The 16,068-nt window shown below is 42.2% G+C and overlaps 1 long non-coding RNA gene across 3 annotated transcripts in view; it reads right to left on the bottom strand.

Annotated features, from left to right (window-relative positions):
• Window positions 1-16,068, bottom strand: part of LOC120300136 — a 42,305-nt gene that overhangs the window by 4,953 nt on the left and 21,284 nt on the right. The window contains exons 2-4 of one of the 3 annotated variants that reach the window (XR_005554555.1): window positions 15,316-15,386; window positions 11,922-12,022; window positions 3,758-3,793 (exon numbers count right to left, since the gene is read on the bottom strand). This is a non-coding gene — a long non-coding RNA (uncharacterized LOC120300136). The remainder of the gene's footprint in view (window positions 1-3,757; window positions 3,794-11,921; window positions 12,023-15,315; window positions 15,387-16,068) is intronic. The other 2 variants (XR_005554554.1, XR_005554556.1) reach the window with 2 other exon arrangements.

Raw genomic sequence — 16,068 nt, 5'->3', positions numbered from 1 at the left:
ATAAATTTCAGGGAAAAAATCTTTTTTGAACTATTTGGATTACAAATATCTATTTAATTGGGACTCTAAACTGTTTGCAGAGAAAAGAAAAGAAGAGAAAAACTCAAATTCTTGGCCATCATGGATCAGAGACATGTAGAAAGAATATATCAGGAAAACATAAATACTCCACAGAAGGAGATATATTGTATACTGCAACTAATTCAAACAACAATGATTTTAAACCACAAAGAAATCCAAAATAACTTTGAAAATATAAATCAATCTATTTCCAAGTTAAGTCTACAACAAAAATTCTCAGAAAATAACAACAGAGAAGGAACAGATAAAACAGATAAATGGATACAAAATTGAGAATAGAGACTTAAAGATGGAACTTAACAAAACAAGGAAACATGATTTAACCCTAGTGGGAAAAATATCACAATAATTGGGAAAATGATGATGGGACCTACAAGGGAGAATACTTAAAAAAGAAACATTTAAGAAATGTAAAAGTGTGAGATGATGTAATCAGGTTTTGAGAAAATCTTAACCAGTAAGAATACTTAGAATCTTGTGGGAGAAACAAATTTAAATAAGGACTGTAACAGGATCTATGATAAGGCAACCAGAATGATTGGATAGAAAAGAAATATTATATTGATGTGATTATTCTTTTTAGGAATATTGGTAAAATATATTCAATTGTTATCTATCAAATCATTAAGAATTGTATTAGCTCAATGTTTGCAAAAGAGGATATTTTGGGGAAAAGAGGAAATCAATTAAAACTATTAAGTGGATTATGGATTATAGAAATCAATTGTTAGTGATTGTTTTACAAACGTAAACCCAGAAAACACACTGTTCACCAATTATTAAGTGATTTATGTTTTAAAAAGTCAATAAATTAGAAAAAAAAGGAAAAGAAAAAGGTCTGACTTGATGGAAAGAATACTACTAGAGTGGGAAATTGGAAAAAAAAATTCTGAAGGATGGAAATGAAGCTCACAAACCAACCTGTTCAATCGCCTAATGCAATGTGCAAAGCCAATGGACATTTGTTCCTACCATTGATGGATTGCTAGCAGAGTTCAGATCGTTACATAACCTAAACTGAGCTAGGTTTGATTTTGCTATTATTGAGAACTCGGCTTCCATCTTAGGTAGTCCTTCCTCTGCAGTCCTTTAACAGGACTCATTTTCGGATAAGACTACCTTGGCCCTTCCATTCATCTACAGATCAAATACATTGTTCTTAACCTGTTTAATTTAATACTATTTAACATAGTGATAATCATCTTGGATAGATTTTTGACCCAATGAGGACAGGTGCAGTAAGGGCTATTAATCATGAATGCTTCCAAGTTGGGGGAAGTACGGTCCAACTATCAGGTGCAGGGGATGCCCTCATTTCTTGCTTGTGAGTACCCCCACAGTATCTAGTGGGCACTGCGAGAAACAAAATCTTGGACTGAGATACATTTGGGTCAATCTAGCAGAGTTATTTATGCACTGTTATCTAAAGCAGGGGTGAGAAGCCATCAAATAGAAAAGAACTATAATTTAACTTTTATTAACATTTGATGTAGATAAAATTAAGTCAGACTGAGTGTCTGGCCCAGCTCCAAGAATTAACCAGTGGAACAATCTGCCTCCAGAAGCTGTGAATGCTCCAACAGTGGAAGTTTTTAAGAAGAGACTGGACAGCCATTTGTCTGAAATGGTATAGGGTTTCCTACCTGAGCAAGGGGTTGGACTAGATGACCTGTAATTTCCCTTCCAACTTTATTATTATTATAGCTGAATCCCAGTAGGCCATTCAAAAACTAAGCAAATCTGTTGAGCCAGAAAAAAAAGTTAAGCTCCTGGCTCTTTGCATTGTGCGAACCCAGCCAATGATGCTCATGGCCCAAGATTACAAGCATAGGTTGTATTTTCATAATCATTGTAAGCCTGTCCATCTCAGTACATGAAAGGATTTTATACAGGATCTCTTCTTCCATTGGAACTCTCTTATTCCTCCAATTTTGAGCAAAGACCAGTCTGGAAGCCGTTAGAATGTGTAACATTAAATAAAGAACGCCTTTGTTGTATTTTTGCGTGGTTATACCTAATAGGAAAAGTTCTGGTTTTGGCTCTTCCGCTCGCTCTAATATTTCTTCCAACCATTCTTTGATCCTATTCCAAAAATCAGGAGCTCGCATGCACTCCCACCACATATGATAGTATGTTCCAATTGTCAGATTACATTTCCAACATTTAGAGGAGACATTAGGACACATTTTAGCTAATCTTGTGGGTGGGAGATGCCATCTATAGAACATTTTGTAGAGGTTCTCTTTGTAAGAGGTGGCCAAAGTAAGCTTCTTGTTTCTTGCCCATAGTTCTTGCCAGATGTGCAGATCAAAATTAAGATCAAAATCCTTGCTCCATTTTAACATAGTCACTTTTACCTGTTCCTCATACATTGCCAGATCTAACAAATAGTGGTATAATTTTTTAATCATTTTATCCTCTGATCCCAATATTATTTTATCCAATTCTATTGGTTCTAATTTAATGCCTAACTCTTTTTTATCTTTCCAATATCTCGCCTGCAGTTGCAGGTATGCCCACCATTCTATTTCTATCCCTTCATCCTGGAGGGTTTTCCTGGATTTCAATTCCCCTCTTTCATCTAAGATATTTTTATATGTTATGATCTTATCTAATTGGGTAAATTTAGGGTGTACACATATTTCTAACGGTGAGATCCAACTAGGTACTTGGGTATAAATTGGTTGCCAAATTTTTGTCCATACATCGATTAGAGCTTGTCTAATATAGTGTCTTCGAAAATATTTATGTATTTTATATTTATGATCCCATAATATAGCATGCCATCCTATTTGTAGGTCATGGCCCTCCAGACATAATAGTCTCCTGTTCTTTAATAATATCCAATCTCTTACCCATACTAGTGCTATAGCCTGGTAGTATTTCTCCAAGTCTGGAAGGCCAAATCCCCGCCTTTCCTTTGAATCCTGCAATAATTTTAGTTTAATCCTTGCTCTTTTTCCTTGCCAGATAAATTTGAGCATCATTTTATTCAAATTTTGAAAAGAATTCTTTTCTAGTTTGATAGGTATGCATTGGAACAAGAATAAGATTTTCTGCAATACGTTCATTTTAATCACTGCAATTCTGCCCATAAAGGAGAGCTGTAGGTTAGACCAAATATCAAGATCTGTTCTATTAACTTATCATAATTATCCTTTTTAAGTGTAGCGCATCTGGCAGTCAATTGTATCCCTAAATATCTAATTTTGTTTGTAATTTGAACACCTATTCTGTCAGCCAATTCATTTTCCTGTATTTTGGTCATATTTTTGACAAGCATTTTAGTTTTTTCTTTATTTACCGTTAAACCTGCTATTTCCCCATATCTACTCAGTGTTTCCATCATCTTATCCCTGATTATAATGGTTCTTCAATTATAAAAACTAAATCATCTGCAAAGGCTTGTATTTTGAATGTCTCTTTCTTAATCTCTAAACTTTTGATCTGTTCATCTTGTCGAATACTTCAAAATCTGGGACAAATTTTACCGCTGGTATGAATTAAGAAGAACTGCTTGGATCTCAAGTTAATGATAGGATTGAAATGTATATATAATTGTACATATAATTGTATATTTAATTGTATTACATAGAAGGATGAGGCTTATATAGAGGTTAAGAATGGTGTATTATTTTTTTTGTACCACGAGAAACAAACTATTTGAAATACTTACTCTGGAATGTCACGCTTGTCCATTTTTGTTTTAATTCTATTACAAATAAAAAAAATTAAATTAAAAAAAAAGCATAGGTTGTATTTTTAGGAATGGCTTAACAAAATCAAACATGGACAGGCCAAGCAACAGTAGCCTTGCGAGAAGTGCCCCCCACCCAGTTTCTTTGAATTTAGTAAGACTGATATGAAAAAAATGGAAAAGAAACTCTTAAGAATATGAATAGATGATATTTTCAGTCAATGTGTGAGAAAGTCAATTTCTTCTTTGCACCCATCCAAAAATACCCCCGTTTCTTCATGCAAATAAAAGCATGTCTAAAAATATGGTCATTTTTTACAAGGCAAGTATTCTGTTTTCCAGTAAAAGGCATTGAGACGAAGCAGGAGTAACAAACAGCCTTGTCTTTATTCACGTTACAACAGAACCAAAACAAAATGGCGAGGATGCCTTTTATACTTCCCTTTGCAGGGCCAGTGTCAACCAATAAATGCAACATATTTCTCCCACCTTGTGCATGTGCACAAGGCTGGACACAGCCTGTCTGGTCCCAGGCATCCACGGCCTTCTGCAGCCTCCTGCACCTGCTGAATGACTCAGCAGGTCCAGGACATAATATCTCTCCCCTCTTATTTCAAAACATAATACTTTAATATTACACAGATAATACCCTGTCACTCCTTTATCTCTCCCACACGGATATTTACTATTGTGCATGACTATAACTGAACACTTGTTCTTTTGAGCGTGTTTTGATTTCTAAGTAACCTTAAACCTGTCCACTTGCTGACAGGCATCTTACGTAGTCTTGTAAGTGTTTGGGTGGTCCTCTTGCTCACTCTGACCTTCTTGGAGTGGTTGTGATGTCCTGGCCTGCAAACTCTCCTGCCAGGCTCAACAGGCCAGGACTGTGAAGCCCCCTGGACTCAGGCGACCTCCCATGCTGCTGACTGGCTGGATCCTCTGAACCTAGACCAGAGTTCCTTGGTGGGGTGGAATTCCCCAAGTCCACAATGGGAGCACTGTCCCTTGAGCCCAAGACCAGCAGATGGATTGGCCTGAAAGACTGGTTGTGAAGAATGTCCCATTGACCCGGTGCCAGAGTCAGGAGTGCCAGAGTCAGGAGTCGCCTCCATGGCAAGACCCTCTTCTGATGCCTGGGAAGTTCTGCTTTCATGGAGAGACTGTGGCCCATGATCGTAATCGTGGTCCTCCTCCCCCCCGAGACCAGAACCAGGAGTGGAAGTGTGGCTGGGACGTCCCCAGCACAGTTGTTCGATGTGCGAGCATCGTCCAAGGCCACTTCATATGACAGCAGCCCAGAGACCTTGTATACCACAGCTGTCACCCAGATATGTCCAGGCCCATAGTTCCTTGTCCAGACCGGATCGCCCACCTGAAGTCTCCTAGGTGCCCACGGCTGTGACACCTGTGAAGCTACCCGGTCTGGGTGCAACCTGTCCAGTTTACTAATGAGTCTGCGACCCCAGCGGAGTTCAGTTGGGCTTTTGCAGTAGCTGTGCAAGGTGTTTTGCAGTGGCACAAAAGAAAGTCAGCCAATGTGATGCCAATTGTCATGCCATCATGTTGGCCTGTAGAAAAGCCTGAAACTCAGAAGAAGTGAATTGGGATCCGTTGTCGGAAACAAGGACATCTGGAAGTCCATGAGAAGTGAAGATTCCTCTCAACACCTGGATGGTCCTGGCAGTAGTAGTGAAGGAGACAGGAATGACCTCTAGTCACTTGGAATGGCTGTCCACGAGAAGAAGGAAGAATTGCCCCTGAAAGGGCCCAGTGTAGTTGATATGAACCCTCAGGTAAGGGGCTTGTGTCTCCTCCAACCTATGTACAGGAGCTTGAGGCATTTCTGGCCTAGACTGCTGGCAAACACTACACCCATGGACCTGGGCCTCGATCTCTTTATCGAGCCCAGCGCCTTCATCCGGACTATTCCTGGATGTCCCTCATGCAGAGAGAACAAGACTCTAGTCCTCAATGAGGCTGGGATGACTAGCCTGCTACCCCATAGGACACACCCCTTGAAGGTGGATAGCTCATGCTTCCTCTTCCAGAAACTCTGAAACTCTGTGTCAGGACATGTGTCAGGTCATCCCGACAGCACCCATGTATTAGTGTGTGATCAGTGGCTGTTTCTGCAGCCACATCTCTAGCATTGAGGGGAGACTCAGGCCACTCCTGAATGGAAAGTATGTAATGAGCTGGAGCAGGATCTGAATCCACTATTTTTATTTTATTTTTATTTTTAAAATTTATAAGCCGCCCCACTCCCAAAGGACTCTGGGCAGCTAACAATAAAAAAACACATAAAACATACCAAACAACAATACAAAAACAATCATCCAGGGGTAAGGTTTTATAAACCCCAGGCCTGCCGGAAAAGCCAGGTCTTAAGTAGCTTAAGTTGAAGTAGCACGTTGAAGAGATAACCTGCTGAGGCCATCTGCATGGCTATTTCTTTGCCTGGTTTGTGAACCAGTGTGTAGTCATATGCAGAAAGGAAAATAGACCATCTCAGCATTCTAGGAGAGATGATGTGTGGGATTTGCTTGTTAGTTGTAAACAACCCCAGTCTGTTAGTTGTAAACAACCCCATGGTCTATAAAGACCGTGAAATGGCGGCCATAAAGAAAGTCATGGAATTTCTTTATGCCAGCCACTATGGCCAAGGCTTCCCTATCTATCTGCGCGTAATTGTGTTCATCAGATAATAGGGTCCTAGAATAGTAGGCTACAGGGACTTGTGTCCCATTAGCCTTCAAGTTTCTTAACACAGCCCCAATCCCATAAAAGGATGCATCACAGGCTATGCATATAGGCAATTGCTCATTGAAATGCGCTAGAACCGCATTTGAAGATAGGAAGGCCTTGACTTCTGCAAAAACTCCTTTCGTGGACTTTTGTTCATAGCCATGGAGCCTGTTTATCCAAGAGCCGGTGTAGCGGCTCAGCCACTGCAGCCTTGTGAGGGAGGAATGAATGATAAAAGTTTAACAGTCCCAGAAAAACCTGGAGTTCGCTTTTGGACTTGGGACACCGGGTATGAGTGCTGCTACAATGCTTTGTTAAGTGTGCACTTATAGTCTGCACAAATTCAGAGTTCTCCATTGGCCTCCAGTGGCGTTACTACATTTTAGAAACACAGGTTCTAAAATGCCCTGCTGGAGCAGCTTGTCCAGCTCTGCATTAATTTTATTCTTCAATGCGAAGGGCACCCATCTAGGCTTAATCCTAGTGGGTGCAACGGCTGGGTCTAAACGTAAAGAAATGGGAAGCCCCTTGTATGAGCCAAGCCAAGCTCTGAACTGAACACATCAGCAAACTCCTTGCAAACTTTTGCAAGGCCTGTTGTTTGCAGACGTGAAGTCCAGTCACTTGGATTCCAAGGGCCTCGAACCAATCGAGTCCAATAAGACTTGTACGATCACCCCCAACTACCACCACATCTAGCAAACTTTCAAACTGCTTATGCTGCACCTTGAGCATGGCCTCCCCTTTCATGCTGACTCGGGAATTCTGGAAGTAAGTGAGAATTAAATTTAAAGGCCAGAGTTTAACTCTTAGGCCACTTCTAGAACAAATCTTTTTGAAAATATCTAGAGCAGTGGTTCTCAACCTTCCTAATGCCACGGCCCTTTAATACAGTTCCTCATGTTGTGGTGACCCCCAACCATACAATTATTTTCATTGCTACTTCATAACTATAATTTTGCTACTGTTATGAATCATAATGTAAATATCTGATATGCAGGGTGTATTTTCATTGTTATGAATTGAACATAATTAAAGCATAGTGATTAATCACAAAAACAATATAGCAATGCTCGCTGGAGAAGCTTACTCTTCCTTGCTCAAAAATGTTGGGAGGGAGGGAAGGAGAAGGAAGGAAGGAAGGAGATTGAAGGGGAAGGAAGGAAGGAAGGAAGGAAGGAAGGAAGGAAGGAAGGAAGGAAGGAAGGAAGGAAGGAAGGAAGGAAGGAAGGAAGGAGAGAGAAATTGAAGGTGAAGGGATGGAGATGGAGATGGAAGGAAGGAAGGAAGATTGAAGGGGGAAAAAGGAGATGGAGAAGGAAGGAGATTAAGGGGGAAAGGAAGGAAAGAAGGAAGGAAGGAAGGAAGGAAGGAAGGAAGGAAGCAAGGAGAGATTGAAGGGGAAGAGAAGGAGATGGATGGATGGAAAGAAGGAAGGAAGGAAGGAAGGATTGATCTTTGGAGTCATGTTTTTCCAGATGGTGATGAACTGCAACTCCCAGCATTCCCCATTCTTGCCCTCTCCCAGCGACCCCCCTGGGACCTGCCCGCCCCTCCAGCCTCCTGAGTGCCATCGCAGTGGCGGGGTCGCAGCAGCCCCTTTCCACATCACACAGCCCTTCACCACCATGACCCTTTCCCAACTCGTCACACGCGAGAGGAGCATGGCTGGAGCACCAGCTCCCGCTTGGAAGACACCACTTCCTGGCCCGACCGGCTGGCCTCTGATGCATATGTGGGCATCGCTACCGCCTGGCTGCTTCTGAGGCCCAGAGCCCAGCGAGCCGAGAAGGAGCCGCCCCTACCCGCCAGTTCCAGGGCCACGCTGGGCACCAGAGGGCCGAGGCGGCCTCTGACGGTAAGGGAGGTGGGCCGGGTGGCACGGGGGAGGCTCCGGCACGGCACAGAGGGTGGCCAGGGATGGAGCACGGCCTGGCAACCAGGAGGCATGGAGATTGGCTTGGCGCCACAGCTCAGCTCAGCAGCAGCAGCAGCGCGTTGCCAGAGCAGGGCGGGAAGAGAGGGGGCAGTGGTAGCAAGTCATGAAAGCAGCGTCCACATGTTCAGGGTGCAAATGCCTTGGACAGTTTGGCTCCCCCACCCCTTTATTTACTGACCTGCCACAGGCTCATGCAAATAAGCCCCAAGGAATTCTGAATGAGTGGTCATTTAAAAAAAAAGCTTTAAGCAATGAGGCAGAAAGGGGAACTCGCTCATGGCTCTTTTTTTTTCCTTTCTCGGCGACTGGGAAGGTAGCAGCCAGAGATGCCGCTGCACAAAGGGAGGCGGAGAGAGGGGCGAGGGGGAAAACCTCACTCAACTTTCACCCTTATCAGACCTGGTTCCCTTCTTGTTGACACCTATCCATCCACCCGCCCCCTTCACCTCCTGCTACAGATCAACGCTACCCCTTGGGAGTATTTCGCCAGGCTTTTTTTTTACCTTGGCCCTGCACTTCTCCCAGACGGAAGCCAGGCAAGAGGACCTGAAAGATGCTGAGCAGGAGGTTCATAACTGTGGCGACGTGGCAGTAGCTGTTCTGCGATGGGTAGCGCAGTCCCGCCATGCTGCTGAGGTGGCTGCTTTCCTGTCTGCCCGAGCTGGCTCACGGAGCTAGCCTTGAGCAGAAATTCTCACTAGTGTCTCGGTTCCTAAGATCATCGGAAATATGTGTTTTCCAATGGTCTTAGGTGACCCCTGTGAAAGCATTGTTTGACCCCCAAAAGGGTCGCGACCCACAGGTTGACAACTGCTGATCTAGAGAAATGATTGATAAAGCGGACCCTGTGTCCAACTCCATCGATAAAGGAACCCCTTGAAACTCCATGTCAATGTGAAGCTTCTTCCTGTGCAGCCTGTGGGCCCCAGTTTTAAAAATGCTTTTACGGGATGCGCAAAAACCCACCCTGTTCTGGATGGGAACCCTGATACCTTTCTGAAGCAATTCTTCCAAAGACCGGTCCTTCTGATTACCCAAACAGTCGGAGGCAATGTGGCCTTGCCTACCACATGCCTGGCAAATGGCGGAGCGGAAATGGCAATCGGAGCGCTTGTGGCGTCCTCCACATCTGAAACACCGAGGGAATGAGGATGTTTTGTCTCTGTGCTCTTGAGGCCTTCTCTTCACTGGCTGCTGTAGTCGGTCCACCTCCATCTCTGGCTCCTGTTTGGATTCTTCTTGAATGACCTCTTGATGGACGGCTGTCAAAATTGGAGGGTTCTTGGCAAGCTGCAAGGCCTTCACAGCTCCGCCTGCTGCGTCTTCAGCTGCAATCTCTCTCAAAGCATCTTAGAAAGAGATGTCTTCCCTTGCGAAGATCTTTTGTTGCAGCTCACAAGTCTCAGTCCACAAACTAAATGATCCTGAAGTCTCACTTCCAGGTCCTTGAATTCGCATGGCCTAGCTGTTTGCCGTAACGCAGCAATAAAGTCCGCAGCAGACTCACCAGGCCTCTGGTCCCTCTGCTCAAACGTGTGTCACCATGCAATCACTGAAAGTTTCAGTTCAAAATGTTCTTGCAGCATTTTTTTAAGCTCAGCATAAGCAGTTGATTCAAGTGATGCTGGGGTCACCAGATTCTCTGCTATATCGAAAGTCTCTTGCCCACAGACACACAGCAGTGTAGCAGCTTTAAGACTGTCTTCTTGGATTTGGTTTACCCGAAAGTAGTTCTCTACTCAGGCCATGTAGGAACTCCAGCGTTCCAGATGAGCTATGTCAAATTCTGAGAGACGGCCTAGTTTGGACATTGTTACTGCCTGGTAGCCTTGTCAAGGCTCATGCTGCAAGGTTGAGAAGGGGTCCCTTTTGCCGAGCTCTCCTCCAGTGTTCTTGTATTGACAGGCAGAGTCGCATTCTCCGGACGCCGAACTTCCCAGCGCTTCAGGCCGCTCATGGTGAATCAGCCTATCTTCTTTCAATGTTCCCCTTGCAGTAAATCCCACCTTCGTCGCCAATATTCTGTTTTCCAGTAAAAGGAATTGAGACGAAGCAGGAATAAAAAACAGTCCTGTCTTTATTCACGTTACAACAGAACCAAAACAAAATGGCAAGCATGCCTTTTATACCCCCCTTTGCAGGGCCAGTATCAACCAATAAATGCATTGTATTTCTCCCGCCTTGTACATGTGTGCAGGGCTGGAGACAGCCTGTCTGGTCCCGGGCATCCACGTGGTCTGCCCGGGTGTTCTGCAGCCTCCTGAACCTGCTGAATGACTTAGCAGGCCCAGGACATAACAGCAAGAATAACATTGTGTTAGGACTCCAAAGAGGTTCAAAGCTCAAAAGAGAGCTGTTGGTCTGCCAATTAGAACATTACTTGTTTTCTAGCAAATAATCAGTCTTTTTTGGAATCTCTAAGAAGAGATTCCTAGATGGATATTTCATGGTGTGGCTGCTGCTAAAAATGCCAGTGCTGGTTTCCTGGATGGATCTGCCCAGTCTCACAGCAAGTCTCCTAGGGGTCTTCTCATAGGATGTAGCCAAAGCAGACCTGAAACAGCCCAGCAAAATATGCACATCCATCTGGAATTTGCAATGTGGATGTTTTGCTAGCAATGGCAACTCTATACCCACAGCAGACAAATTGACAAGGGGAAAATGATAAGCATTAGGCAGAAGCCCAGCATTACTTAACCATCTCTACACTGAGATGCTTCTTCAGCTGAAAGGTTCTGGAACAGCATTCAAATGATGCTCAAGAGATTTCAGCTATGACCTACTGTAAATCAAGTCTCCTAAAAAAAAAAAAGGGCGTTCCGAAGAGATCAACCTCTCCAAAACAGTGCTGTGGGGAAAAAAAAAAGGAAAATGCTGTAATTCTCTACTACTGACTGCTAGTGGATGGGTAAGGAAAAGTGGATTAAGCAAATTTTGGAGAATTGAGGAGAGATGTTATCTGCAGAAGAGGCTATGCAAAAGCCGGCTCAGAGACATCAGTTCAATCCGAGTTAAGTGGGGTGTTATTATTTTTCGGGGGGGGGGGGAGGGGGGGGCAAGGCCTTTCTTCTGAATTGCTTCAAAGGACTCACAAGTACATACATTAGTCTTCCTTTGATCACCGTTTCTCAATAAGAGTTATCCCATTAGAACTGTAACTCTTCCATACAATGATGCTTCTCAGTTATGTCCTGAAAGAAATCCTTTGAATACAATTCTGAATGGAGGTTTTTGATGGCGTGGAGTTGGTAATCAATTGTTTCCCAGATGTACTGGAACTGCAACACCCATGATTAATATGCCAGGGATTCTAATGCTTTACTCCAAAGTATTTTGGTCCGACCCTTTATGGCTGACCCACTGAAAAGGGAGAGATCTTTTACTGAGTGTCTTCCTTTGCCCCCAACTGGTTTCTTGTACAAAAATACTTTAGACAGACTTACATAATTTACTTACCCAAAAAGAAGGGCACAAGGATGAGTATACTTTTTTATACCACTGACAGACATAGGGATCAGAGCCTTTGGCATTCACAGCTTTCTCACAGCGATGGAAATCTACCAGGAAAAAAAAAATTCAAAATACATCTAATCTAGGATCCAGAAGAGCCCTTCAAACAGAACTTTGTATAAGCCTGAAGAATCTACAAGCCTATTGTCCAACACCTGGGTCTACCAAAAACAAAAACAAAAACCTCCCTGTATCCACCCTTTCACTCTCCAACACATCCAAATACATTTTATGATGATGATGATATATCATCTGTCCTGTGTTTTCGCAATCTCCAATCAATTGTTGCTATGGAAAAAGTTAGTGGGGATTCAATACAGTGTTATACAATCAGCCTAACCAGAAAATAAAAGTTATCAAATCCCCACAACTCAAAATTCTTGCTTGCATATTTATTTTTTTATTTATTAAATGTACTGTGTTAAAACTAAAAGAATAATTTATTAAACCCAAAGACATTATTGTTCATCATGTAACTAGTGTTTTAAATATAGGAGGAAGAGACAGCATTACCATTTGTATTATTTTTACTTCAACAGAGAAAAACATGTTTTACAAAGATTTCAGAATATGAAATCTTTTTTCTTATCCTTAATGCAGAGACGCAAACATTCACATGGATCAATTATACTAATCAAGGTAGTTCTGCCAGCAGCCCCGTGTTTGATTTTGATTGGGGGACCTACTGTCAAATGGAGCTGTTTTGTAGTTCTCTATCTTGCTTCTAATGGATTCAGACATTTTCTGAAAAGGGATATGAAATCAGGAAATTGATATATCCTGGTGCTTCAAAATGTCAACTATTAGAAGACATTTCCTTAGGAAAAAGACCAGGTTTCCCCATGGCAATTTTATTCCCCAAAGAATTTAATACAGGATTGCCCTAGATATTTTATTCTAAGAAGAACCCTGCTCACAAATCATTGTCTACTCCCTATTATATGCCTTCTTACTCTCTTGTAATCCCTTCCTCTATAATGAATGTAAATACAAACATTAATACTTTTCTAATTATCTCAGTGCTGGAGTGAGCATTCCAAAGGACAGAGGAATGGGGGAAGGGGCTGCAAGAGCTACCCTTTTACTTGGCTTCCTTTCCCACCCTTTGTCCTCACCCAGATATTTGGGATAGTATTCTTTGGACACTATAAAGCAGGGATCTTCAAACTTGGCCCTTTTATGACTTGTGGACTTCAACTCCCAGAATTCCTCAGCCACAAGTCATAAAAGGGCCAAGTTTGAAGACCCCTGCTATAAAGGAAAGGAAAGCTAAGTACAATCACTAGCAGATTTGTGATCATGTGATTGGACTTAGTAACAGTTTTGTTTAACAACTGAGTTGCCTGTCAAGGACTCCTGGTACAATCTGATTCTCCTAGCTGCAATCAGTGAAACAAATTAAATCTTCTGCTCACATCAGCTGTAGAAATATGTATGGAACTTCTTCCTGCAAAATAGAAAAAAGCCTTGGCATCCTTGCCAGTGACCAACAGCTATTTTAATCTAATACATTAATATGCCTCTCCGTTTTTTAAAAAAACTTCTGATAACAGACTGGAGATACGGTTTCATCCTTAAACTTTACAGCAGACAAGCTAGATTTTAGCAAATCAGTTCTAGATATATATTCTAGCCTACTGAACAGAAATGATATATATGACATAAGGTCTCAGAATGCTCACATGTCAAGAAATTGGAAGCAGATACTTTATTCTGCAGTTCTGTTTGCTGGCTTTGACTCAAAATAATAAAAATGGGTGTGGTTGATAGGATAATCAGATTAATAAAAAATTAAACATCTGAACCATGAACAGATGACTAAATAAACATCTTGCTTATTTCTTAGTTCAATCTAGATGCAGTTGGAAAGAAACTTGCATCTACCCAGCTCCTAAAATATTTCAATTGAATAATGGGAAGAAAGCATAGGTTTTCATTAAATTGCTAGTTGTGTCCCTTTAATTAAGATTTCATGACACTTTACAGAACAGAAGGGCACCTTTCCTAAAACGATTAGGGGGGGGGAATTAAAGGAACAAAGGTATCTTGCCTGCAGACAGAAAAACAATAATAAAAAGGACATGCCACATGTGATAAAGTGTGCCACTTACTTTAGTATTAAGTATTGAAGATTTATACACATTAGCTGGGTTCAACAGAAGCCTATGCTCAGATACAAAACAGATGTTGTGTTCTCACAATATCTGATACCCAAAGAAAACCATTGTACGAGGGCTTCACTTGGTCAAGAGCTGGGAAATAAGTAAGGACTCACACCAATAATTTTCAACTAACCACTAAAGCACCACAGGTTTTTTTGAAATACATGGAGACCCAGTGAATTTAAAGTAACAGCAAAACATTACTGCTTGCAATGTAAATTTATTCTTTCTTAAAAGCACACATGCACCCATCCATGTTTAGACACATCCTTCTCAATTAGGCTGCCAGGCACCAGCTATAGCAGGGGTGTCAAACTGCCGGCCCGTGGGCCGGACACATCATGTGGAAGCTGCATCCACCCCATTGCCGGCAATGACAAAACTGGCGACATCATGTGATGTCGTGAGTTTGACATGCCTGAGCTAGAGGGACAGGAACTCCTACCTTGTGGATCCAAAGATGACTCAAGGAGTGGGTGAGCTTTAGGACCCCTTTTTATCCTGAAAAGTTCTTGATTTGTTGATTAGCTGGGATTGCGGTTTATTCCATATTCTTAGGCTCAACTTTGTCTGATTCAGATGACTTTTTTCCGTTATTTCCTTAGACTTATTTCCACCTCATCTGTCCTCCCCAAGGGATCTTTTAGACAAGATTCATGGCTTTTTGTTCTTGTACACAATACAAACTTATGGGTCTGTTTCTTCTTGAGATATGGAAGTTTTAGTATGCTGGCTGAGGAATTTTGGGAGTGGAAGTGCACAAGTCTTAAAGTTGCCAACTTTGGAGACCCCCGTTCTAGATCATCTCCAGGGGATGCAAGATCAGTTCTGTGACTTTTGAACTAGCAAAAGAACTACTATTCCAACAAGGCAATCTTTGCTTAGAGTGTCAGAGAAATTTGAGAAGCCTTCAAATGTCCATCAGCTGATTTAAGACCTATTAATATCTTGACAAAAACATTTAACTAAATCTCTATTTCCCAGGAGTCCCTTTGAATGGCTTTGAAAGACAACACTTCCTATTCCAGGCAATGAGATCAGCTCCACTGGTTGGAGACAATGGAAATTATAGATCTATGCATCTAGGTGGTAAATTGTGAAAGGTAGAATTTTGCCTATTTTTAATTTTTTTTCGGAGACTTATCCCGATGTCGCTCATTGTGCTAACATTAACATACTTGATTATGAGGTGTGTCGAACAGCTCACGGAGGGTTGCCAGCAACAAGCAGAACATTGTGTGCAGGTATCCTGCAAGGAGGCAAAGATTCATGTAAGGTAAGATGATCCGTTTTAAGACAGACTCCTAAAGAAATGATGCCAATTTTCAAAACTATGACACAGATCTAGCCTTGAAGGCATCTTGTAGAAACATACAAAGTTACGGCTTTTTCTAACTCAAGTGCCTTCCAGGTGTCTAGATTTTCAGACTTCCCAATACTGGTGATTCTGGTGGGGGTAACACAAGGAGTTAAATTCTTCTACAAGGATCCTGGATTGGGGAACACGGAAGTGAAACATTGGGGGCTATATGTGAATGGACGATGGGAGGGAATTGTTTGCTCCACTTCCCATTCATAGATACTGTAGTAATGTTTCATGTTTGATTTTTCTCAACAGGGTGACTCTGGGGGACCACTCATCTGTAATGGAGAATTCGAAGACATTGTATCTTGGGGGGTGCATCCTTGTGGCCAAAGTCTTAAGCCTAGTGTCTACACCAAGGGCTTCGATTATACTGAATGGATCCAGAGCATTATTGCAAGAAATACAGATGTGACCTGCCCACCGTGTCCCGGGGTCACATGATCATCTTTCGTGACCTTCTGATAAGCCAAGTCAGTGGGGGAAGCCAGATTTGCTTAATAACAGTGTTACCAACTTAACTAATTTTCTAATTTAACAACTGCAGTGATCCGCTAACAAATGTGGC

Source organism: Crotalus tigris, unplaced genomic scaffold (genome assembly GCF_016545835.1).
Source record: "Crotalus tigris isolate CLP2741 ecotype Arizona unplaced genomic scaffold, ASM1654583v1 scf7180000024338.4412243, whole genome shotgun sequence".
In the NCBI taxonomy this organism is placed as follows: Eukaryota; Metazoa; Chordata; class Lepidosauria; order Squamata; family Viperidae; genus Crotalus; species Crotalus tigris.
This window is presented reverse-complemented; position numbering and strand designations above follow the sequence as displayed.